This window comes from Coregonus lavaretus (assembly GCF_964263955.1).
Source record: "Coregonus lavaretus genome assembly, contig: HAP1_SCAFFOLD_2604, whole genome shotgun sequence".
Lineage (NCBI taxonomy): Eukaryota > Metazoa > Chordata > Actinopteri > Salmoniformes > Salmonidae > Coregonus > Coregonus lavaretus.
The window spans coordinates 20,324-40,646 of NW_028158007.1; positions in this window are offsets into that span (position 1 = coordinate 20,324).

Below are 20,323 nucleotides of genomic sequence, written 5' to 3' on the forward strand. Positions count from 1 at the left end.
GCAGTATGGAAGTAGGCTCAATGGCCCTCTCCTCTGTGTCATACCGCCGGGACAGGGCGTCTGCCTTACCGTTCTGGGACCCTGGGATGTATGTGATCTTAAAAACAAACCGGGTCAGGAACATGTTCCACCTAGCCTAACGAGGGTTCAATCTCCTAGCTGCCCGGATGTACTCCAGGTTACGGTGATCAGTCAGAATGAGGAAACGGTGTTGAGCCCCCTCAAGCCAATGCCTCCACACCTTTAGGGCCTGGACTACAGCTAACAGCTCCTTGTCCCCAACGTCATAATTGCGCTCCGCCGAGCTGAGCTTCTTGGAGTAGAACGCACAGGGGCGGAGCTTAGGTGGCGTGCCGGACCGTTGTGACAGGACTGCCCCAATACCGGTCTCGGACGCGTCTACTTCTACTTGGAATGGTAAAGAGGGATCCGGATGCGCCAGCACCGGGGCCGAGGTGAACAGGTTCTTTAGTTTGACAAATGCCCTGTCCGCCTCAGCTGACCACTGCAAACGAACCGGACCCCCCTTTAGCAGGGACGTAATGGGAGCTGCAACCTGTCCAAAGCCCCGGATAAACCTCCGGTAGTAATTAGCAAAACCCAAGAACTGCTGCACCTCTTTTACAGTGGTTGGAGTATGCCAATTACGCACGGCCGACACACGGTCTACCTCTATCTCCACACCAGACGCGGACAACCGGTAACCCAAAAAGGAGACGGACTCCTGGAAGAACAGGCATTTCTCTGCCTTGACATACAAGTCATGCTCCAACAGTCTTCTCAACACTCGGCGCACCAGGGCTACATGCTCGGCTCGTGTAGAAGAGTACACTAGGATGTCGTCGATGTACACTACCACACCCTGCCCATGCATGTCCCGGAAAATCTCGTCAACAAAGGATTGGAAGACTGAAGGAGCATTCATTAACCCGTATGGCATGACGAGATACTCGTAATGACCCGAGGTGGTGCTAAATGCCGTTTTCCATTCATCCCCCTCCCTAATGCGCACCAGATTGTACGCGCTCCTGAGATCCAACTTTGTGAAGAACTGCGCTCCACGTAATGATTCTGTCATAGTCGCAATCAGTGGAAGAGGGTAACTGTACTTAACCGTGATCTGATTGAGACTACGGTAATCAATACACGGGCGCAAACCCCCGTCCTTCTTCTTCACAAAGAAGAAACTCGAGGAAACCGGGGAAGTGGAGGACCGTATGTATCCCTGTGCCAAGGACTCGGCTATGTAAGTCTCCATAGCCGCAGTCTCCTCTTGAGACAGGGGATACACACGGCTCTGCGGAAGTGCCGCTCCTGTTTGGAGATTTATCGCACAGTCCCCCTGTCTATGAGGTGGTAGCCGTGTTGCCCTCGTTTTGCTGAACACAAGTGCTAAGTCCTCATACTCAGGGGGAATGCGCATTGCGGGCACTTGGTTCGGACTCTCTACCGAGGTCGCCCCTAAGGAAACACCTAGACATTTCCCTACACACTGGGCAGACCACTCCATAAGAGCCTTCTGTTGCCACGCAATGGTAGGATCATGGGCGCTTAACCAGGGAAGCCCCAGCACCACGGGGTACGCAGGAGAGTCAATCAGATAAAACTGAATGATCTCCTCATGACCCCCCTGCGTCGTCATATTAAGTGGTGCTGTGACTTCTCTGATCAGCCCCGACCCCAACGGCCGGCTGTCTAGGGCGTGGACAGGAAAGGGGGCTTCTACCGGCCGAAGGGGAATTCCTAACCTATCACAAAATGTACGATCAATAAAATTCCCAGCTGCGCCTGAATCTACTAGCGCCTTATGCTGGGAATGAGGTGCCACCTGTGGAAATCTCACAGGAATACTCATGTGACCAACAGAGAGCTCTGGGTAAGTGGGGCGCCTACTCACCTGAAATGACTCCCCAGTGCGTGACCTGTTATCCCCTCTCCCAGGAGACCCTCCCCAGCACCTGGCCGCGGTGTGTCCTCCACGGCCACAGTTGGTGCAGGGGATGGCCCCCCTCGGGTTCTCTCTCCTCCTCTCTCTAGCGCCAGCACCCCCGAGCTCCATGGGAACCGGCTCGGAGGTGCTGGAGGGTGGAATGGACGACCCCCACTCGGGACGTCCGCGGGTAGCCAGCAGGGTGTCGAGACGGATGGAGATGTCCACCAACTGGTCGAAGGATAGGTTGGTGTCCCTGCAGGCCAGCTCACGACGAACGTCCTCTCGTAGGCTACACCGGTAATGGTCGATGAGGGCCCTCTCATTCCACCCCGCATCCGCCGCTAGAGTCCGGAACTCCAGGGCGAACTCCTGTGCGCTCCTCTTCCCCTGTCGGAGGTGGAACAGACGCTCCCCCGCCGCCTTTCCCTCAGGTGGGTGATCGTAGACAGCCCTGAAGCGGCGGGAGAACTCCGCGTAGGTGATGGTAGCGGCGTCTATTCCCCTCCATTCGGCGTTGGCCCACTCCAACGCCTTGCCGGATAGACAGGAGATGAGGGCGGAGACGCTCTCGTATCCCGAGGGCGCTGGGTGTAGGGTAGCCAGGTAAAGTTCCACCTGCAGGAGGAACCCCTGACACCCGGCTGCAGAACCGTCATATGCCCTTGGGAGCGAGAGCCGAATGCCCCTGGGTTCCGGTGCTGAGAGAGGAGGACTGGCCGTTGGTGATGGGATGGTGTAAGAAGACGTGGGCACCTCCCCAGTAACCAACCGGCGCAGAGTGTTGGACACCTCGTCCATGGCGGACCCAAGTTGCCGGATCATGGTGTCCTGATAGCTGATCCGTTCCTCCAGCGACTTGGGTGTCGCAGCTGCTCCTGCTGACTCCATAGTTGGTGTGTTGTTCTGTCAGATGAACCGATGTGGATGTGGTGGAGGAGTCAGGCGCAGGACACAGAGGCTTCGTCCAACAGACTTTACTAGTCAAAAGTGCAAAAATACAATACACGGCCTCGAAACAAACAGAGGCGAGTGAATACGTACACAATGCGTAAACACTCAACAAACAAACAGAGCGTCAACACGCAGCTCCGAAATACAGGCAGACAACAACACACAATCTAACCAATACAAAACAGGGAACTTATAGGACACGTAATCAGAACACAAACAGACACAGGTGTACAAGACAGACCAAAGCAATCACACCACGAAACATTCAACGGTGGCAGCTAGTACTCCGGGGACGGCGAACGCCGAAGCCTGCCCGAACCAGGAGGAGGAGCAGTCTCGGCCGAAACCATGACAAACACACATTTTAGGTACTGGGATGTGGTTGGGTATGATACTATATTTATCTGTGGACATTCCTTTTTGCCACCCAAAATCACAGTCATACCACACACTTATTCACAAAGTGTCTGAGAGTTGGAGTGATCTAGGATGTTTGCCTTTTAAATGAATGATGATGAATAACAGGGGAGATCTGATTCTAGATCAGCACTCATACTCTGGCTGCGTTTAGACAGACAGCCGAAATATTTCCACTAATTGGTCTTTTGAACAATCACATCAGATCTTTTCACATCAGATCTTTCTCAGAGCTGATCGGATTGGTCAAAAGACCATTTATTGAAAAAAATATCTGAATTGGGCTGCCTGTCTAAACGCAGCCTCTGAGACGCTTTATGAATACAGGCCTGGTATCTAATCTTAAGTGCTCTGACCATGTCATCTAAATTGCCCTGAGGGGATCAATAAAGTTATATTTAATTGAGTTGAAAAGGATCTGAAAATATTGGGGAAATAACCGAATGCTAGATCGGTTCCACATTGGGGGGAAAGTAGATTCCAATAGATAGGAGAGTACATTTTCTGTCTGAGTATTCCCAAAAAGTACTGGAGGCTAAGTGAAATCGACCCTAATTCCCTGGAATGCCGCTTCCGCCTGAATACGGTGAAAAAGAGAGCCTTATTGTGATAGTGGGAGATTGGCCTGGTGGTCTCAGGTAGGAATAATTAAAAGAAAACTGGGAGAGTTCCCAAAGGACAGGCTCACCTCCCACCAACCACCCACAGTTCATTACCACTGACTGACACAGGCTTGTGTCCCACATGGCACCCTTTCCCTTTATAGTGCACTACATTTGTCCAGGCCCCATACGGCTCTGGTCAAAGTAGGGCACTATACAAGGAATAAAGTGTTATCTGGGACGCAGCAGCAGTTATTCACCCTCAGGAACACATACCTTACCTGGGGAAATAAGGGTTAAAAAAACATATTTTTGGAGACACCCCTGGGGTGTGTGTGTGTGTATGTGTTTTTGGTTTTACTATCCTTGTGGGGACCACATTTTGCCAGTCCCCACAAGGAAAAAGGCTATTTCAGGCTTAAGGGTTAGATTTAGGGTTAGGGTTACAATTAGGGTCAGGGTTAGCGGTTTGGGGTTAAGGTTAGGGTTAGGGTTAGGTTAAGGGTTATGGTTATGGTTAGGGAATAATAGGATTTTGAATGGGAATAAATTGTTTGGTCCCCACAAGAATAGTAAAACAAACATGTTTGTTTGTGTGTGTGTGTGTGTGTGTGTGTGTGTGTGTGTGTGTGTGTGATTGTGTATATATATTTAGGCGGGCAGAGAGGAATATTTAGACAGAGACAAGTTGAAATTCAGGGTAAGGGGAAGGAGTAGATAATGAAAGGTTTAGAAGAGAGAAAGACAAAGTGGTGTGTGTATGATTTGGGAAGGGGGCGGGTGACCTACAGACAACCAAAGTGAAAGGTCACGAAGGGGGGACACATAAGGGAGTGGCGCGGTGGATAGGAGGATGTATGTACATGACGGACACAGGGTCATAGACACAGGGTCATAGACACAGAGTCATAGATAGAGAGAGAGCCAGTGAGAGAAACTGAGGTAGACTTGGGAAGAGGGTGGAGTGAGGTGTGTGGGGGGGGGTTGATCGTGGAGGGGCAGGAGGGTAACTAGGAGAGGAAGGAGAAAGGCCAGCCTGTAATAAGGGCTGAAGCGACTGCAGACAGAGAGCCAGCTGCACGAGCCCTTTCCAACCAGGGTTTTACGAACAGGCTCAGGTGTGCCTCTCTTAATGGTCTTTACAGGCCTGAAGATGCATTTAATGAGTCCGGCTGGCCCCCCACACCTCCCCCCATTTGGGGGTGAGGAGGAGGAGGTGGTGGGGAGGTAGAGGTTCTGGGAGATAAAGAGAGCAGTATCATTGCAAAAAGGGCCAGAAATATCTAAAGATCAAAAGGAAAGAAAATGACAGATCTTAAACTGTCTCCTTCACTAGATGTAGTCATAGCCTCTGTACTAAACAGAGCATAGCTCTACAAGTTATTGACTTACTATATGGATGAGAATCTTCAGTCTTCCTGTTTAATAAAGTAATGAATATAATGTTATAATGTTACTGTGGCCAATTTACCCAGGACTTTCACCTGAAGATTTACTTAGATCAGATTGTCTAAATGGAGATATCAATTTGATTCAGATTGTTCTGTTACTAGTGGGCAGTATGGGGGTGAATGTGGAGATTGTGTGAGCGCATGTGTGTGTGTAGACTATCTGGAAATGCCATAGAGTATAAAACAGTGGGTGAAGGACCCTGGGTGACTTTCACTGCCTCTCTGAGTTGCCACCTGGGCTGCAGCTGTCCGGGGGTTGGTGCAGCGCTGTGGTAGCGTTGTGGTAGCGTTGTGGTAGCGTTGTGGTAGCGTTCCTGCAGTCGACGGGTGAGGAAAGGCAGGCAGGTGATGGTGGCAACAGCAGTGTAGTCTCTATCTCGCCCTCTCCGTCTGTATTTGTGCTCCCGGTGCTGGGTAGCCCACAAGCATGTGTGCGGCTGTGGGGCTGATTTCCCCCTATGGGCGGAGGCCATTTAGGTTTCCCTGGTCTAACTGTGGTTCACTACCATGGGAGAAAGGCTCTGAGGCAGAGACAGCAGTAACCCTTGTGGTACATGATATTAAAGACAAATAAACGTGGGCAAGAAGGAACCCATCTAACAATTCTAGGGAGAGATAACATTTTTGTAACGTTACCCGTAATGTTCCCCTGACGTTTGAGCGTCCAGTTTTCTGTTAGTTAGGGAAACATTGTATGCACACTATATATACAAAGGTATGTGGACACCCATTCAAATGAGTAGTTTCGGCTATTTTAGCCACACCCGTTGCTGACAGGTGTATAAAACCGAAGCACAGCCATGCAATCTCCATAGACAAACATTGGCAGTAGAATGGCCTTACTAAAGAGCTAAGTGACTTTCAACATGGCACCGTCATGTATGCCCTGCTAGAGCTGCCCCGGTCAACTAGTGCTGTTATTGTGAAGTGGAAATGTCTAGAAGCAACAACGGCTCAGCCGCGAAGTGGTATGCCACACAAGCTCACAGAACGGGACCGCCGAGTGGTGAAGCGTGTAGTGCATAAAAATCGTCTGTCCTCGGTGGCTAAACTTACTACCGAGTTCCAAACTGCTTCTGGAAGCAACGTCAGCACAATAATTGTTCGTCGGGAGCTTCATGAAATGGGTTTCCATGGCAGAGCAGCCACACACAAGCCTAAGATGACCATGTGCAATGCCAAGTGTCGGCTGAAGTGGTGTAAAGCTCGCCACCATTGGACTCCGGAGCAGTGGAAACGCACGCGTTCTCTGGAATGATAAATCACGCTTCACCATCTGGCAGTCCGACGGACGAATCTGGGTTTGGCGGATGCCAGGAGAACGCTACCTGCCCCAATGCATAGTGCCAACTGTAAAGTTTGGTGGAGGAGGAATAATGTTCTGGTGCTGTTTCTCATGGTTCGGGCTAGGCCCCTTAGTTCCAGTGAATAAAAATCTTAATGCTACAGCATACAATGACATTCTAGATGATTCTGTGCTTCCAACTTTGTGGCAACAATTTGGGGAAGGCCCTTTCCTGTTTCAGCATGACAACGCCCCCGTGCACAAAGCGAGGTCCATACAGAAATGGTTTGTCTAGATTGGTGTGGAAGAACTTGACTGGCCTGCACAGAGCCCTGACCTCAACCCCATCAAACAGCTTTGTGATGAATTGGAACACCGACTGCGAGCCATGCCTTATCGCCCAAGATCAATGCCTGACCTCACTAATGCTCTTGTGGCTGAATGAAGCAAGTCCCCTCAGCAATGTTCCAACATCTAGTGGAAAGCCTTCCCAGAAGAGTGGAGGCTGTTGTAATAGCAAAGGGGGGACCAACTCCATATTAATGCCCGTGATTTTGGGCGGAGATGTTCGACAAACAGGTGTTCACATACTTTTGGTAATGTAGTGTATGTTAGCATGTTTTGGCGTTAGAGTTAGGAGAACATTCCGTTAAAGGACATTTCCACACCAAACCACTCATTCCTATAATATCCAGTGTTACATAACACTAATATGTGAGAACAATATTTTTTGTAAATTAATGTTTCATTTTGTCGTTATAATAAAGTTGGTTGCAACATGTGAAAATTGTTGTGGAAATCTGTTGCAGCTCAAGTTGACTACAAAACCCACAATGCAATGCTCTCTCTATGGGCTGGCTGTCTACCTAGCTAGCTAGCTAGCAAACGTAGCTACACACAATAATATCAAAGTCAATATCAGCATGTGAAGTAGCTAATTAGCTGTAAAATTGCCTCAACAAACTGCACAATCAATTTAGGAGTCTACAATCTCACCATGTTCAAACTGCAGATCGATGTGCCTCACAGAGTGGAATATGACATTCGCAACAGCACCATGCAATGCACCCTGGACTGAAGAGGCAGACAAATAGGAGAAATGTGTTAGATCATCTGTTAAAAAAAAATATTCTCGAGGTAGAAATATCACAAAAATATTATCAATGGCTCATTCGAGAGAAGACAACGAGTTTTGACATCGGCCAGTATTGAAATCTGACATGTATGATTGACATTTTCGCGATATTAAAATCGTATTCCTAGTAGCCCTTTCCTGCAGTCAAATGACCTAATGGCCTCATGGGTGGAATGTTATGAATGTTTTTCATACTTTCATAATTAATAAACGTAATTTATTTTTTTACGTAGAAAATCCGGTGTTTCTATATCAACCAGTTTTGTTATTTTTCAGTTTTCTGTGATGTATATCAAGTGTAATATTGGGATGCAAACTCAAAATGGAATATATTTCAACTCTATATCTGACATGGTGTCTTCTTTTACAGGTGTCTTCTGTTTTTAAGCCCATAACCATGTGTGTGAGATGTATACTTTTGTTTCAAAGTAGATTTGTTTAAGACTACCGAAAAACACTCTGTGTGACCCTGATTTAGCCCACTGTAGTAAAAAGTTATCATTAATATCTTATATTCTGAGAACATGGCAACCATGTTCTATGTATGTTTGGTGTGACGTTGATGGAAAAATTATCCTAACCCTCAGAAAACTGGACACATTAATGTTCTTGCAACGTCCATGAAATGTTTCTAGAAAGTTAATATCTTACTGTATATTTTTAGAAAATGGCAACCATGTTCTGTGTATGTTTGGTGTGACGTTGATGGAATATATTCCTAACCCTCAGAAAAATCGACAATTGAACATTCTTGCTACGTTCCAATGAAACGTGTCCAGAACATTAATATTTTATATTCTGAGAACATGTTAACCACGTTCTGGGTAAGTTAATTTGACATTAAGGGAATGGTCTCTTGGAAACAGTCCTTGCACATCACTAGAACATTCTTATGAAGACAATAGGTAATGACCTAATGAGACTTAAGGGAGCGTTCTCTAAAGTTGTGGGAATGTTTGTTGTTAGCTGGGAAGGGACCCTAGACTGTACAAAGGGTGAGGTGAGAAGGTTGCTGAGCTAGGTACTGAGGATTTGTAATGGTGTTGTTAGGGGTCCAATCAAACGTCAATTGATTGAAGATATCTCAGACCAATAATAATGTAATCAACAGTAATATAACATTTGGGGAGATTTTTATTTATTTTACGAAACTGTTTCCCTTGCATAAGACAGGAAGAAGTATGTTCCTGTGCTGAACATATAACTTTTTTAGTACTCAAATTCACAGTCTCTGTCATCTAAAGTTTCATAACGGTGTCTAACCGTTCCAAGTCAAACAAAATCGCTCCAAGCAAATCACTTTCCATCTCCATCTCACTATCCATCTCTCTCTCTATTTCTCTCCCACTCTTTCTCTCTCTCCTTCCCTTCAAGTCTCTCTTACTCTCTCTCTCTGGAGTCCCAGGCTCCATCAAATGTATGTCTTCCTTAGGGAGAGGTTACCTCTCAGGTATAAAACCGTGTGTGTGCACGCTCTTGTAACTTTCCATCTTTCTGGGTCCGTCGGCGGAGAACCAGATGGCCGCGTAATTGAAAGCATGTGGCGGCAGTTAAAGACGATGAGAAAAATGAGAGAACGCATGCATTATGGCGAGAAGAAATGTAAAAATAGTCTGCCGACAAAGCCATGTGATTATACAGGCTAATCTCTTGTTTTCGGGGCATTAGCAATACACATCAATAATGGCAAGAGTATACACTAACAGGGCTCAAAAGAACAGTTGATGGAGAAATGGTCGGAATCAACGTTTTTTGGGCCCCTGAGATGTCCTGCTGATTTGTGTTATTGGCAACAGAATGTAAAGAAGAATAACGGGTCATTAAAAGACAGGAATAAGGGTGGAGGAAAGGGATTTTCTCTTGATTTGCAATAAATGCACACTCATTGCTAGTAGATAGGGTAAAATATAAATTACTGCTTACTAATAATGTAGCCAAAGGGCCTACTCTGAATGACAAATACCTCAACCTAATAGTCATACTGTTCATTCTTTGAGAACTGCTAATTTACAATGCACGAATCAACAGAATTTGGCATAAAAAATATGATTTTAAACGTGAAATACAAGGCTGCTATGTAATCATAGTAGTTGAAACAGAAGTCTATTCAAATGCTGTTGCTAAATAATTATTGAATTCAATCCCATGTACCTCAGCCTCCCCTCTGACACGCTGTAGGTTTCCTAGCCACTGATGAAAGGCGCTAACCACTGCGGTTATTGTAGCCTTGGCGTTAGCTATATTGTAGCTCAACACCTTCCCCTTGCCATCGGCCTGTTTTACCCCACCCTCAATGTAATACTATACTCCTGTGTTCACACCACAAACTAATAGGTCTTTGGGGAAGTCTGAAAAGTGTCCTTTCGCTGATTTTAGTTAGGCAGACTCACCAGACCCCAGTGCAAGACAAATAAGGAGGGTAGAAGAGCTCCTCCTGGTTTAGATGAAAAGACGGACTACCAGGCCAGAGCGCTATGTTCACAGAGACAGGGGACTCTAGCAGATCCTATCTGCTAAGAGCGAGTTAGGCACGGCCCTCAGTTCAGTAGATCTGTTTTTGCATGCAATGAGCATTCTCAAGAGGTGAAGTACAGTTGTGACCTTTAGAAAAAGTGAGTGAATAATAAAGAATTTCCATCTCTTTCTCCTTTTCTTTCTCTCTCTTTTCCATCTTTCTAATCTCTAGTTTTTAAGAATCGGTCACATTCCACAGGGCTTACGAAGCTCTTCTCACCTGGTTGTTATTACACACACACACACACACACACACACACACACACACACACACACACACACACACACACACACACACACACACACACACACATCTCCCCTCTCTTCACCTCTCTCTTGAAACAATAAACATAACTTCTTCATGGCACCCTGGCACACATTCCTAATGCCTGAGCCAGGAGGGCTGGGGGAGATTGGGAGATTGACCTCCTAAGGTAACCATCATTTGTAGAGGTCTTTTGGCAATATGGCGGCTGGTTTGAGGTTGAATGGCAAAGTTAAGTGTTTCTTCATGTTGGTATAGTATATGGGTGAAGGTTGGAGTGATTTTGATTACCTACAGTATAAGACTGCCTCATCTCTGTGACAAGTGACATTCTTGTGTCAATGGGATATGTAAACATCTGAAATGGGGTATGAGTATGTTACCATGAAGTAGCTGTCCTTCTAACCTCAAGGTAAGTGTCCTGCAAAACCTTAAGGTACCAGCCCATGACACTGCTGGCATACTAGAGCAGCACATGTAATCACTCCCAAGCCATCAAATTCTCCTTATTCTGAAGAATAATCTCTGGTGCTTTCTTTCTTTCTTTCTCTCTCTCTCTCTCTCTCTCTCTCTCTCTCTCTCTCTCTCTCTCTCTCTCTCTCTCTCTCTCTCTCTCTCTCTCTCTCTCTCTCTCTCTCTCTCTCTCTCTCTCTCTCTCTCTCTCTCTCTCTCTCTCTCTCTCTCTCTCTCTCTCTCTCCTCTCTCTCTCTCTCTCTCTCTCTCTCTTTCTCTCTCTCCCTCTCTTTCTCTCTCTTTGATGATACAAAGACTTCTCCTCACACCCTCTCTCTCAGCCACCTGGGTGAGAGAAGCCCCCCCCCCCATCCCTGAGTCTGGTATAGCCGGTACAGGTGTGCTGTGCTCTGCTGGGGCAGCCATTCACAGATTCACTTGATTGCTTCTTACTGACAGTCCCATGGCTCAGATAGGAATATTATTTGTGTTGTATTGTGTGGATTTTTTTTGGGTGCCTGCATTTTTGTCATTTCTGCTTTTTTTCTCCAATGTGTGAAGCCTACGGGTCATCTGGCCAGTAACATCAAAGCAAATAGTTTAGGCTGAAGAATCCATTGCGGTCGTAAGTGACTCGGGGGAACTGCCCTCTTGTTCACAGGACCAGCAGACTCCAACAGAACCCAAGTCGAATGAAAGCACTCAAACTCGCTAATCGCTTCGTGTAATGAGAATAATTAGCAATGATTAGTGAAGCTAGTGTCATCTATCCCCAGTTCACCGTAAAAAAAACTCCCAACGAAAAACCCACAACCCCCATTCATTACCTAAGTCAAGCTTCGCTTCCGACGTGCAAAACAATCCTTAGCAGATTCATTACGTTATTATGGAAACAATGTGCTGGTGTGGAATAAAGTAGGATCAAACTTCCTGAGCAGCAGGCCCAAACCTCAGCATTAAAAAGAGGAAAAGCTTTAAAAGTCTGGTTATGAGAGTTGGCAGCGCCGGGGACTCTGGGTATTGATCGTTCGACCAGTCGCGCGTGTTTTCACAATGAGGTTCCTGTTTTACCGCTTTAGGTCCTCAAAAGTAACGATTTACCGGCACAGCGCACCGGTCCAAAACTCATCAACCTTTTAGCCAGGCAGGAATTTCTCATTATGGCCACTCAATGGGAGAGAGGGAAAAGGGCACGGGCCGCGCCAAGGACGTTCAGGCTGCCAGTCTGGCTTGGTCTCTGGTTTCGAGCAGCTGGCGGTCGCAGCTGGCACAGCTGGCGATGTCCTGGTGTGGCGGTTGGAGGCTTGGGTGCCAAGCTAAACCTGAGGCCTTCCTTCCTCTGTGCTCTGGGCCTAGGGGTTGTAGAACCTAAAGCCGCGGGCCTTAATGTGGCCTGGCCTGAGGGAGACACAAGCCAAACAGGGAGGAAAAGAGGAGAAGGGGAGGGGAGCAGGACGAAACGGGCTTTCCGCTATTTCACTGCAGCGTGTTGGACAGTGTGTTAAACAAATGAGCTATTATGTTATGAAGTCAATGTTAGCTTAAATCACTGCTGTCATTCACACTCTCAGTTGTGGTTAAATGATGAATGACCGAATGGTCATGTTAATGGTGTGACATGTGAATCAGCTAAGCTACAACTAGCATTAGCCTAAATGTAGCATCTGTGTGTGGAGAGATGGAATGCTTGAACGCTAGTGTGAAAAAAAAAAAGAGCATTAGCATCGCTAGCACTCGCCAGCTTCCATCCTGCGAGCGCTGTATATCCTCTTTAGTTTATTGGCCTCGGCACGACCAGCGAGTGGCATCTGTCATCAAAGTGCGCCACCTCGCTCCGCGCCAAGGTGAGTTTATTTGGTATGATACGTTGGTGCGCCGCCTGTATTTTCACAGGTGCCCATGTTGTTGAACCTAGAGCCTGACTCCTGCTTTCCCTGGCACACACAAGGCCCACAGTTGTCCAGGACTTCCTCTGTTGAAAGGGGGCATGCTTTCTGGTCTCCCAGGAAACATTCCCTTTAAAAATGTCCTCTCTCACTCTCATCAGGCCTGCATCTGGTCCGCCATTGATTATTTGGATGAATTATTGCGTTTATAAATCTAGGACTGAATGTGTTTGTTGTCACTGTCAGTGCGAGATATATTTGATGTCGATTTTGACTTCCTCTTCCCTAGTACTTCTGTTTTGACTCACTTTCGATCGACTTACAGTACTTTCTCAGTGTCAGTCAGGGTTTGAAAGATTAAGTCCATAACGTGCCATAGAATTAAAAAAATAAGCTCTTACTTCCTGGAAATGCGAACTGGCTGTTTTAAACATTACATCAGCATATTTGTGTACCACGTCCCATGTCCGATCTTGGCTTGACGGAAGAGTAATGGGGCAGCAGCTCTCATTAGTAATGATGGGACCCTGGGTTTACTATAGTAGTATAGGGCTGGATAAACTGACAGGCCTGGAGCACCAGGCCCCAAGCCAAGTCATGTCTGCTGTTCAGCCCCAAGTGGTTTGGGTTGGTGTGGTTTAGCTGAGAAGAGTCTTACTGCTGGAGTGGAGTTCTGACTGAATGCAGTGGTCTTCCTATGGTGGTGAAGGGATGAGAGAGGAAGTTGCCCGTAGCCACTGATCTAAGGACAGTTTTGCTATTTTCAACCCTAATGGTTTAGGTTAGGATTTAGGGAGGGAAAGCTGATCCTAGGTCTGAGCATAAGGGCATCTTCCACATCTTCCTGCTTTTGGGGGCGAGTCTGTACAGTGTTTCACAGGAAGAGAGGCTATACTGAGTGGAGCACAGCACGCACCGTAGGATTCCTCCACAAAGATGGAACGACCCCCTGAGCCTCTTTATCCATGTGGGTCTCCGTCCGTATGAGCGCCCCCCATTCCTCCATCTCGCCTGCCTGTCGCACGGACAAAGCTCATCATCCGGATCCTCCCCTGTGGTGTACACTGTATAGGAGAGTCTCCTGGTCTTTGAATCGTAAAAGTATAGAGGGACTGGGAATCTGAGGATTTGGGTATCTCAGAGGCTTAAAGTCATAGACACTGTAATGTTCCCATTTGTGTGGTCATCCATGATCCCAGCCTTCTTCTAGACTCCCAGACAGACAGACACGTGACTGAGATGGTCTCAAAGGAGCGCCAGATGAGATATCAGTCTGCTCTCATCTCTCTGTCTCAGCTATATCTGGGAGATTAAGCTCAGTCCCTTAACAAGGAACCTAAAACGGCACAGGTCATGTTCTACTCTCTTTTATGAGTCTCTGTCTCTCGCTCTCTCTCTCTCTCTGCCTCTGTCTCTTTCTCCCTTTCTTTCATGTCATCTGTCTTTTTTTATTCTCTCCACCTTTCTTTCGCTCTTCCCTCACCCCCCCCTCTCTCTCTCTCTCTCTCTCTCTCGCTGTTTCTCTCTCTCTCTCTCTCGCTGTTTCTCTCTCTCTCTCTCTCTCTCTCTAGCCATCTTTCACTCTACAGATATGTAGGCATCCCTCACCTTTCACAGGACATCACATGGTAACAATCAGAGTGGGCTTCGGCAGACAAATTAGCCTGGTTAATGTGGACCGGAGATCAGTTCGGGGGCGGAAGAGCTGCCGCTAAATGCCAACAGATGGGCCTGATGCATGGCCCAGCATAGCAAAGCATAGCATAGAATAGCATAGCATAGCATAGCATAGTGTAGCAGATGGGGATCTGTGAAACTCACTCCTCAGCCTGAAGTGTCTACACTTACGCTGCCGAATAGCTCTCTTTTCGGTGGCGCGACTGGGTAAGATGCTTCATCAGGGAGGTCACGTGTGTTTGTGAGGCAGAGGTCCTGTGTTTGAGCCTCAGTATGAGCTGAATTAGGTGGAAGCGGTCCTCGCTTAGCAAGCAGCGCGACATCATTTACAATGGTGCCCTGACCCAGATCTGCAGTTGCGCTCAGCTCAATGCTGAGGTCGCTGTGGACTGAGTTTGGGGGGTGAATGTAGCAGATGGGAATCTGGGAAACTCACTCCTCAGTGTGAAGTGTTCCTGGGTTCCAGCCTCGATATGAACTGAATCAGGAAGAAGTGGTACTCGCTAAGGAAGCAGTGTGATGTCCTTTACAATAGCATAGCATAGAACAGTCAAGGAGGGATAAGAACAGAGGAAGCACTTAAGTCAGTGTTTTTATTATAAGTAGGTGGAGGGGGGATGAAGAGTTTCAGAGAGAGAGAGAGAGAGAGAGAGAGAGAAGTCATGCAGAAGAACAGCTCCTGACTTGTTATAACTTTTTGGTTGTTAAGAGCGAGATTGACACGACTAAATTAGCAAAAAATGTATAGGTAATCTAATTGTACAACTGAAGATCAAAACAGGAGGAAAAGATTGACAGAGAGTGAGTAAAAAGACCAATCTTCATCGTGGTAGCTAGCCAAATTAAAATCTGTCAGCTAGCTCACCGTCCAGCTCTAACCGTTTACTGGTGGTAACCATAGCAACATGGCCACTGAGGCAGCGCTAGCATCGATAGTAACGGCAGAGACTGAGAGACTTTCTCCGTTGTTTTTTGAATACCCAGCAGAAATAAAATCAGAGAAGGGAAGAATCAACTTTAAACACCGAATTCTGAGGGAAAACCCAGAAACTTTGTTTGCTGACTGCTCACAAAACGGGACTGTTACAAACCTGCTATTTTACACAGACCACACTACTGCCTGGCATACAGCTGTAACTAGCCATTTCAGCTACACCACGAAGAAAGGCATCTGCAAGGGAAGACAAATCCACATTTTTGAGGACAGCGATAAGGACCAGGAAAACAGGTTTCTGACGGTAAACATGTATCAGAACGGTACTATCATGGTCCAGGGCAGTGAGGCTGCACTCAGCTCTGTTGTGCAGGACTTCCCCACCCTAATGAAGATAGCAGAAAGTAAAAAAGACAAGGACAGCACCCTGACCTCTCCCCTCACCTCAGGCACCCCAACAGCAGGACTATCCTCCCCCCTGCCTGCCTACAACCACCAGAGCCAAGACCACACTACCATCAGCCTGTTGAGAGACAGGCTGGCTCTGTTAGAGGTATGGGTTACTGAGCTGAAGGAGCAGCCCCCCAGCTACACCACCCCCAGCCCAGACACAGAGCTTCTACAGGACCAGATCAACCAGTGCAGGACCCAGCTGAAGAACTCTGTCCAGGAGCTGAGAGAGAGCCTTACCACAGCGCTTGAGGAGGTAAAGGCCACCATGAGGAGAGAGCTAGTGCAGGTAAAGGAGGAGATGGCAAAGGAGTTGTCTGTCATCAAGAGGGTGCTACAGCAGAGAGAACAGACTGTAGAGACTCCCAGAGAGAAGCTGCAGCCCCTCACCACCCCTAACAACCCCACTGACCCACCTTTACCCACAATCCCCCCCCATACCGACAACACTTTACCCACACCCCCAGTCAACAAAGAGGCCCACATTGAGACAACTACTACAGAGAGAAGCTCTCTGGCCCCCCCTGACACACCCCCACACACCCCTCCATGTACACAGGCCCTGTCTACTCCAGCCCCAGACCGAAAACGCACCAATCTGGTAAAACCCACTGAGGTGGCCATCCTCATTGACTCAAATGGGAAATTCATTCAAGAAGATAAACTCTTCCCCCAACACAAGGTGCGCAAAATATGGTGCCCAAAAACACAAGATGCACTCCACATCCTGTCCCAGCCTGACTTTGGCACACCAGGCCACATTATTATTCACACCGGCACCAACAACCTGCGAGAGGAGCAGGAGAGAGTAGGCAGCCTGGTCAACAGAGTAGCAGAGAGGGCCTCTGAGTGGTTCCCCAACTCCCACATCACCATCTCCACTCTGCTGCCCCGCAAAGACTTTCATCCCCGTACCATCCAGAAAGCCAACGCTGACATCACCAGAGGGTGTGGCCTACTCCCGAACATACACATTGCTCACCACCCAACAATCACCCCAGAGCATCTACACGACCACTCCCACCTGAGGAAGCAGACAGTAGGGATGTTTGCCAAGTCCCTAAAGGACGTAGCACTTGGTAGACAAACACCCCATGCTGTACTGGACAGAGGAGCACCCAGAGACCCCTACCAGACCACTGCACCACCAAGGAGCCCCAGGCCCCTTCAACGCCACACCAGACCCAGTGCACCCCACAGGCCCCACCCACCCCCAGAGCATCACCACTTCCATCGGCTTAGCCAGACCAGACCGGGCCCAGCCTATTATCCCGCACCAGACCACCACCCCTACCAGACCAGAGAGGAAGTCCCACAGCCCAGACCTGGCCCCCCTCCACCTCACAGGGCCCAACAGCAGGACCAGCGCAGCTACGCGGAGGTCGTCAGAGGACAGGAGAACCCTGTAGGATTAAGTGAGATTAAACAGCTCCTCCAATACATCTGCACTAAACTGCACTAAACACACACGGACGCATACACACACACACCACACACACACACACACACACACCTATTGTACTAGAATTTACTTGTTCAATGAATAGGAATATTTAACAGAATAACAGAATAAATGTTAGCTGATATCCTGTTTATCTCGCTCTTAACAACTTATTAGTTAATCGTTACTGTGTTTCTGACTGCTACTCCTTCTTTTTGCAACATGAAATCACTATCAGTTAGCATGTGGAACATTCAGGGTCTAAACTCATCAACCTTTGGTCTGAAGAGTTTAGCACTGGAGTTCAACAAAAATCTGAAAGATGTTGACGTCATCATTCTGCAGGAGACATGGTGTAAGGCTGACGTTGTCACTCACTGTCCCACAGGCTACAGAGAGATCATTGTGCCATCACAGAAACACAGCTCTGTCAATAGAGGCAGAGACTCTGGAGGATTGATCATTTGGTACAAATCCGAACTACAAAATCTAATTGATCCCCTCAAAATTGGCAAATACCACATTTGGTTAAAACTAAAAAAAGAACTTGTACTGACAGGAAAAGATGTGTTCCTTTGCGCAATATATATCCCCCCCTCAGAATCCCCATATTACTCAGAGGAGATCTTCCCCACCCTCGAGGAAGAGACGTGCCATTTCCAGGACCAGGGAAATATGCTCAAATGTGGGGACACAAATGCGCGCACAGGAACACTACCTGATCTAACGAGCACACGAGGGGACAGCTTTATTACAGACCATACTGTTTCTAACTATCTTAATCTCCCCCATAGAAACAACAGTGACAGCACCGTCAACAAAAACGGAAGGGATCTTTTGCAGCTCTGTAGAAGCCTGGGTCTGTACTTTGTCAATGGTAGGTTACGGGGGGACTCTTTGGGGAGATTCACCTACTGCTCACCTCTTGGCCACAGTACAGTAGACTATATGATCACAGACATGGACCCTTTCTCTCTCAGCTCATTCACTGTCAAGCCACTAACACCTCTGTCTGATCACAGCCAAATTACGTTGTTCCTCAAAAGAACAGACCTGGAAACAACCACACATTCACAACCCAGTAAGCTGTACAACATCAGAAATTCATACAGATGGGCCCAAAACAGCACAGAAGAATACCAGAAAGCAACCTGGAACCAAAATATCCAAACACTCTTAGATAACTTTCTGGATACCACATTCACTCACAGTAAAGAAGGCATCAATCTAGCAGTACGAAACATCAACTATATATTCAGGCAAACGGCAAAAGAAGCACAATTGAAATTGATAAAAAACAAAACTAAAAAAATCACAGATGACAACTGGTTTGATGCAGATTGTAAAATTATAAGGAAAAAACTTAGAACACTATCCAACCAAAAGCACAGAGACTCAAATAATGGTGAATTACGCCTTCATTACTGTGAGACTTTAAAACTCTATAAACGTACACTCAGAACCAAAAAAGCACAGTACAACAGCAAGCAGCTGACACTAATTGAGGAGTCCATAAACACAAACAACTTTTGGCAAAATTGGAAAAAACTAAAAAAATCTAAACAAGAGGAATTAGCAATACAAAATGGTGACATATGGACAACCCATTTCAAAACACTCTACAACACCGTTCAAATTGACACAAACGCAGAACAACGCCAAATCCATGAGAAGTTGAATGGATTAGAAAAAGCTATAAAGGACAATCAAAACCCATTGGACTCCCCAATTACTGACCAGGAGCTCTATAAGAAACTTCAGGCTCTCAAATTTAAAAAAGCCTGCGGACCTGATGGCATCCTAAATGAAATGCTCAAACTCATTAGTGCAAAATTTCAATTGGCTATATTAAAATTGTTTAATTTGATCCTGAGTGTAGGTTATTTCCCTGACATCTGGAATCAAGGACTCATAACCCCAATCTTTAAGAATGGAGACAAATTTGACCCTAACAATTACAGAGGCATTTGTGTGAACAGTAACCTGGGGAAGGTTTTCTGTAGTATCATCAATGTAAGAGTTCTAAACTTCCTTAATAAGCACAATGTCTTGAGTAAAAGCCAAATTGGATTTATACCAAAACATCGCACAACTGATCATATTTACACCTTACACACCCTGATAGATAAACATGTCCACCAAAATAATACCAAAATATACACTTGCTTTATCGACTTCCAAAAAGCATTTGATTCTATTTGGCATACAGGACTGTTCTACAAAGTTATTGAAAGTGGTGTAGGGGGTAAAACATATGACATAATTAAATCAATGTATACTGGCAATACGTGCAGCATTAAAATTGGTAAGAAAAGGACAGAATTCTTTAACCAGGGGCGGGGCCTTCGTCAGGGTTGCAATCTGAGCCCTGCACTCTTCAATATTTACATTAACGAATTGGCCACTATTCTAGAAAAATCCTCAGCCCCTGGTGTTAGTCTCCACAATTCAGAAGTTAAATGCCTACTCTTCGCAGATGACCTATGCCTGCTGTCACCCACAGCACCTGGCCTACAGCAGAGCCTGGACCTGCTAGAGCAGTACTGCCAGACCTGGGCCCTGGCAGTAAACCCCAAAAAGACTAAAATAATGATTTTCCAGAGAAGATCCAGATCTCAGGGAATTAGACCAAAGTTCTCAATTGGTACAAAATATATAGAGTACTGTACACACTACAATTACTTAGGTTTAAAAATAAGCTCAACTGGACACCTTAATGAGGCAGTGAATGAACTGAGAGAGAAAGCACGCAGGGCATTCTACGCCATTAAAAAGCAAATTCAAATTGAAATACCTATTAAAATTTGGCTAAAACTAATTGAATATGTCATTGAACCAATTGCACTTTATGGCAGCGAGGTGTGGGGTCCACTTGCAAAACAAGATTTCATCAAATGGGACAAACACCCCATTGAAACCCTACATGCAG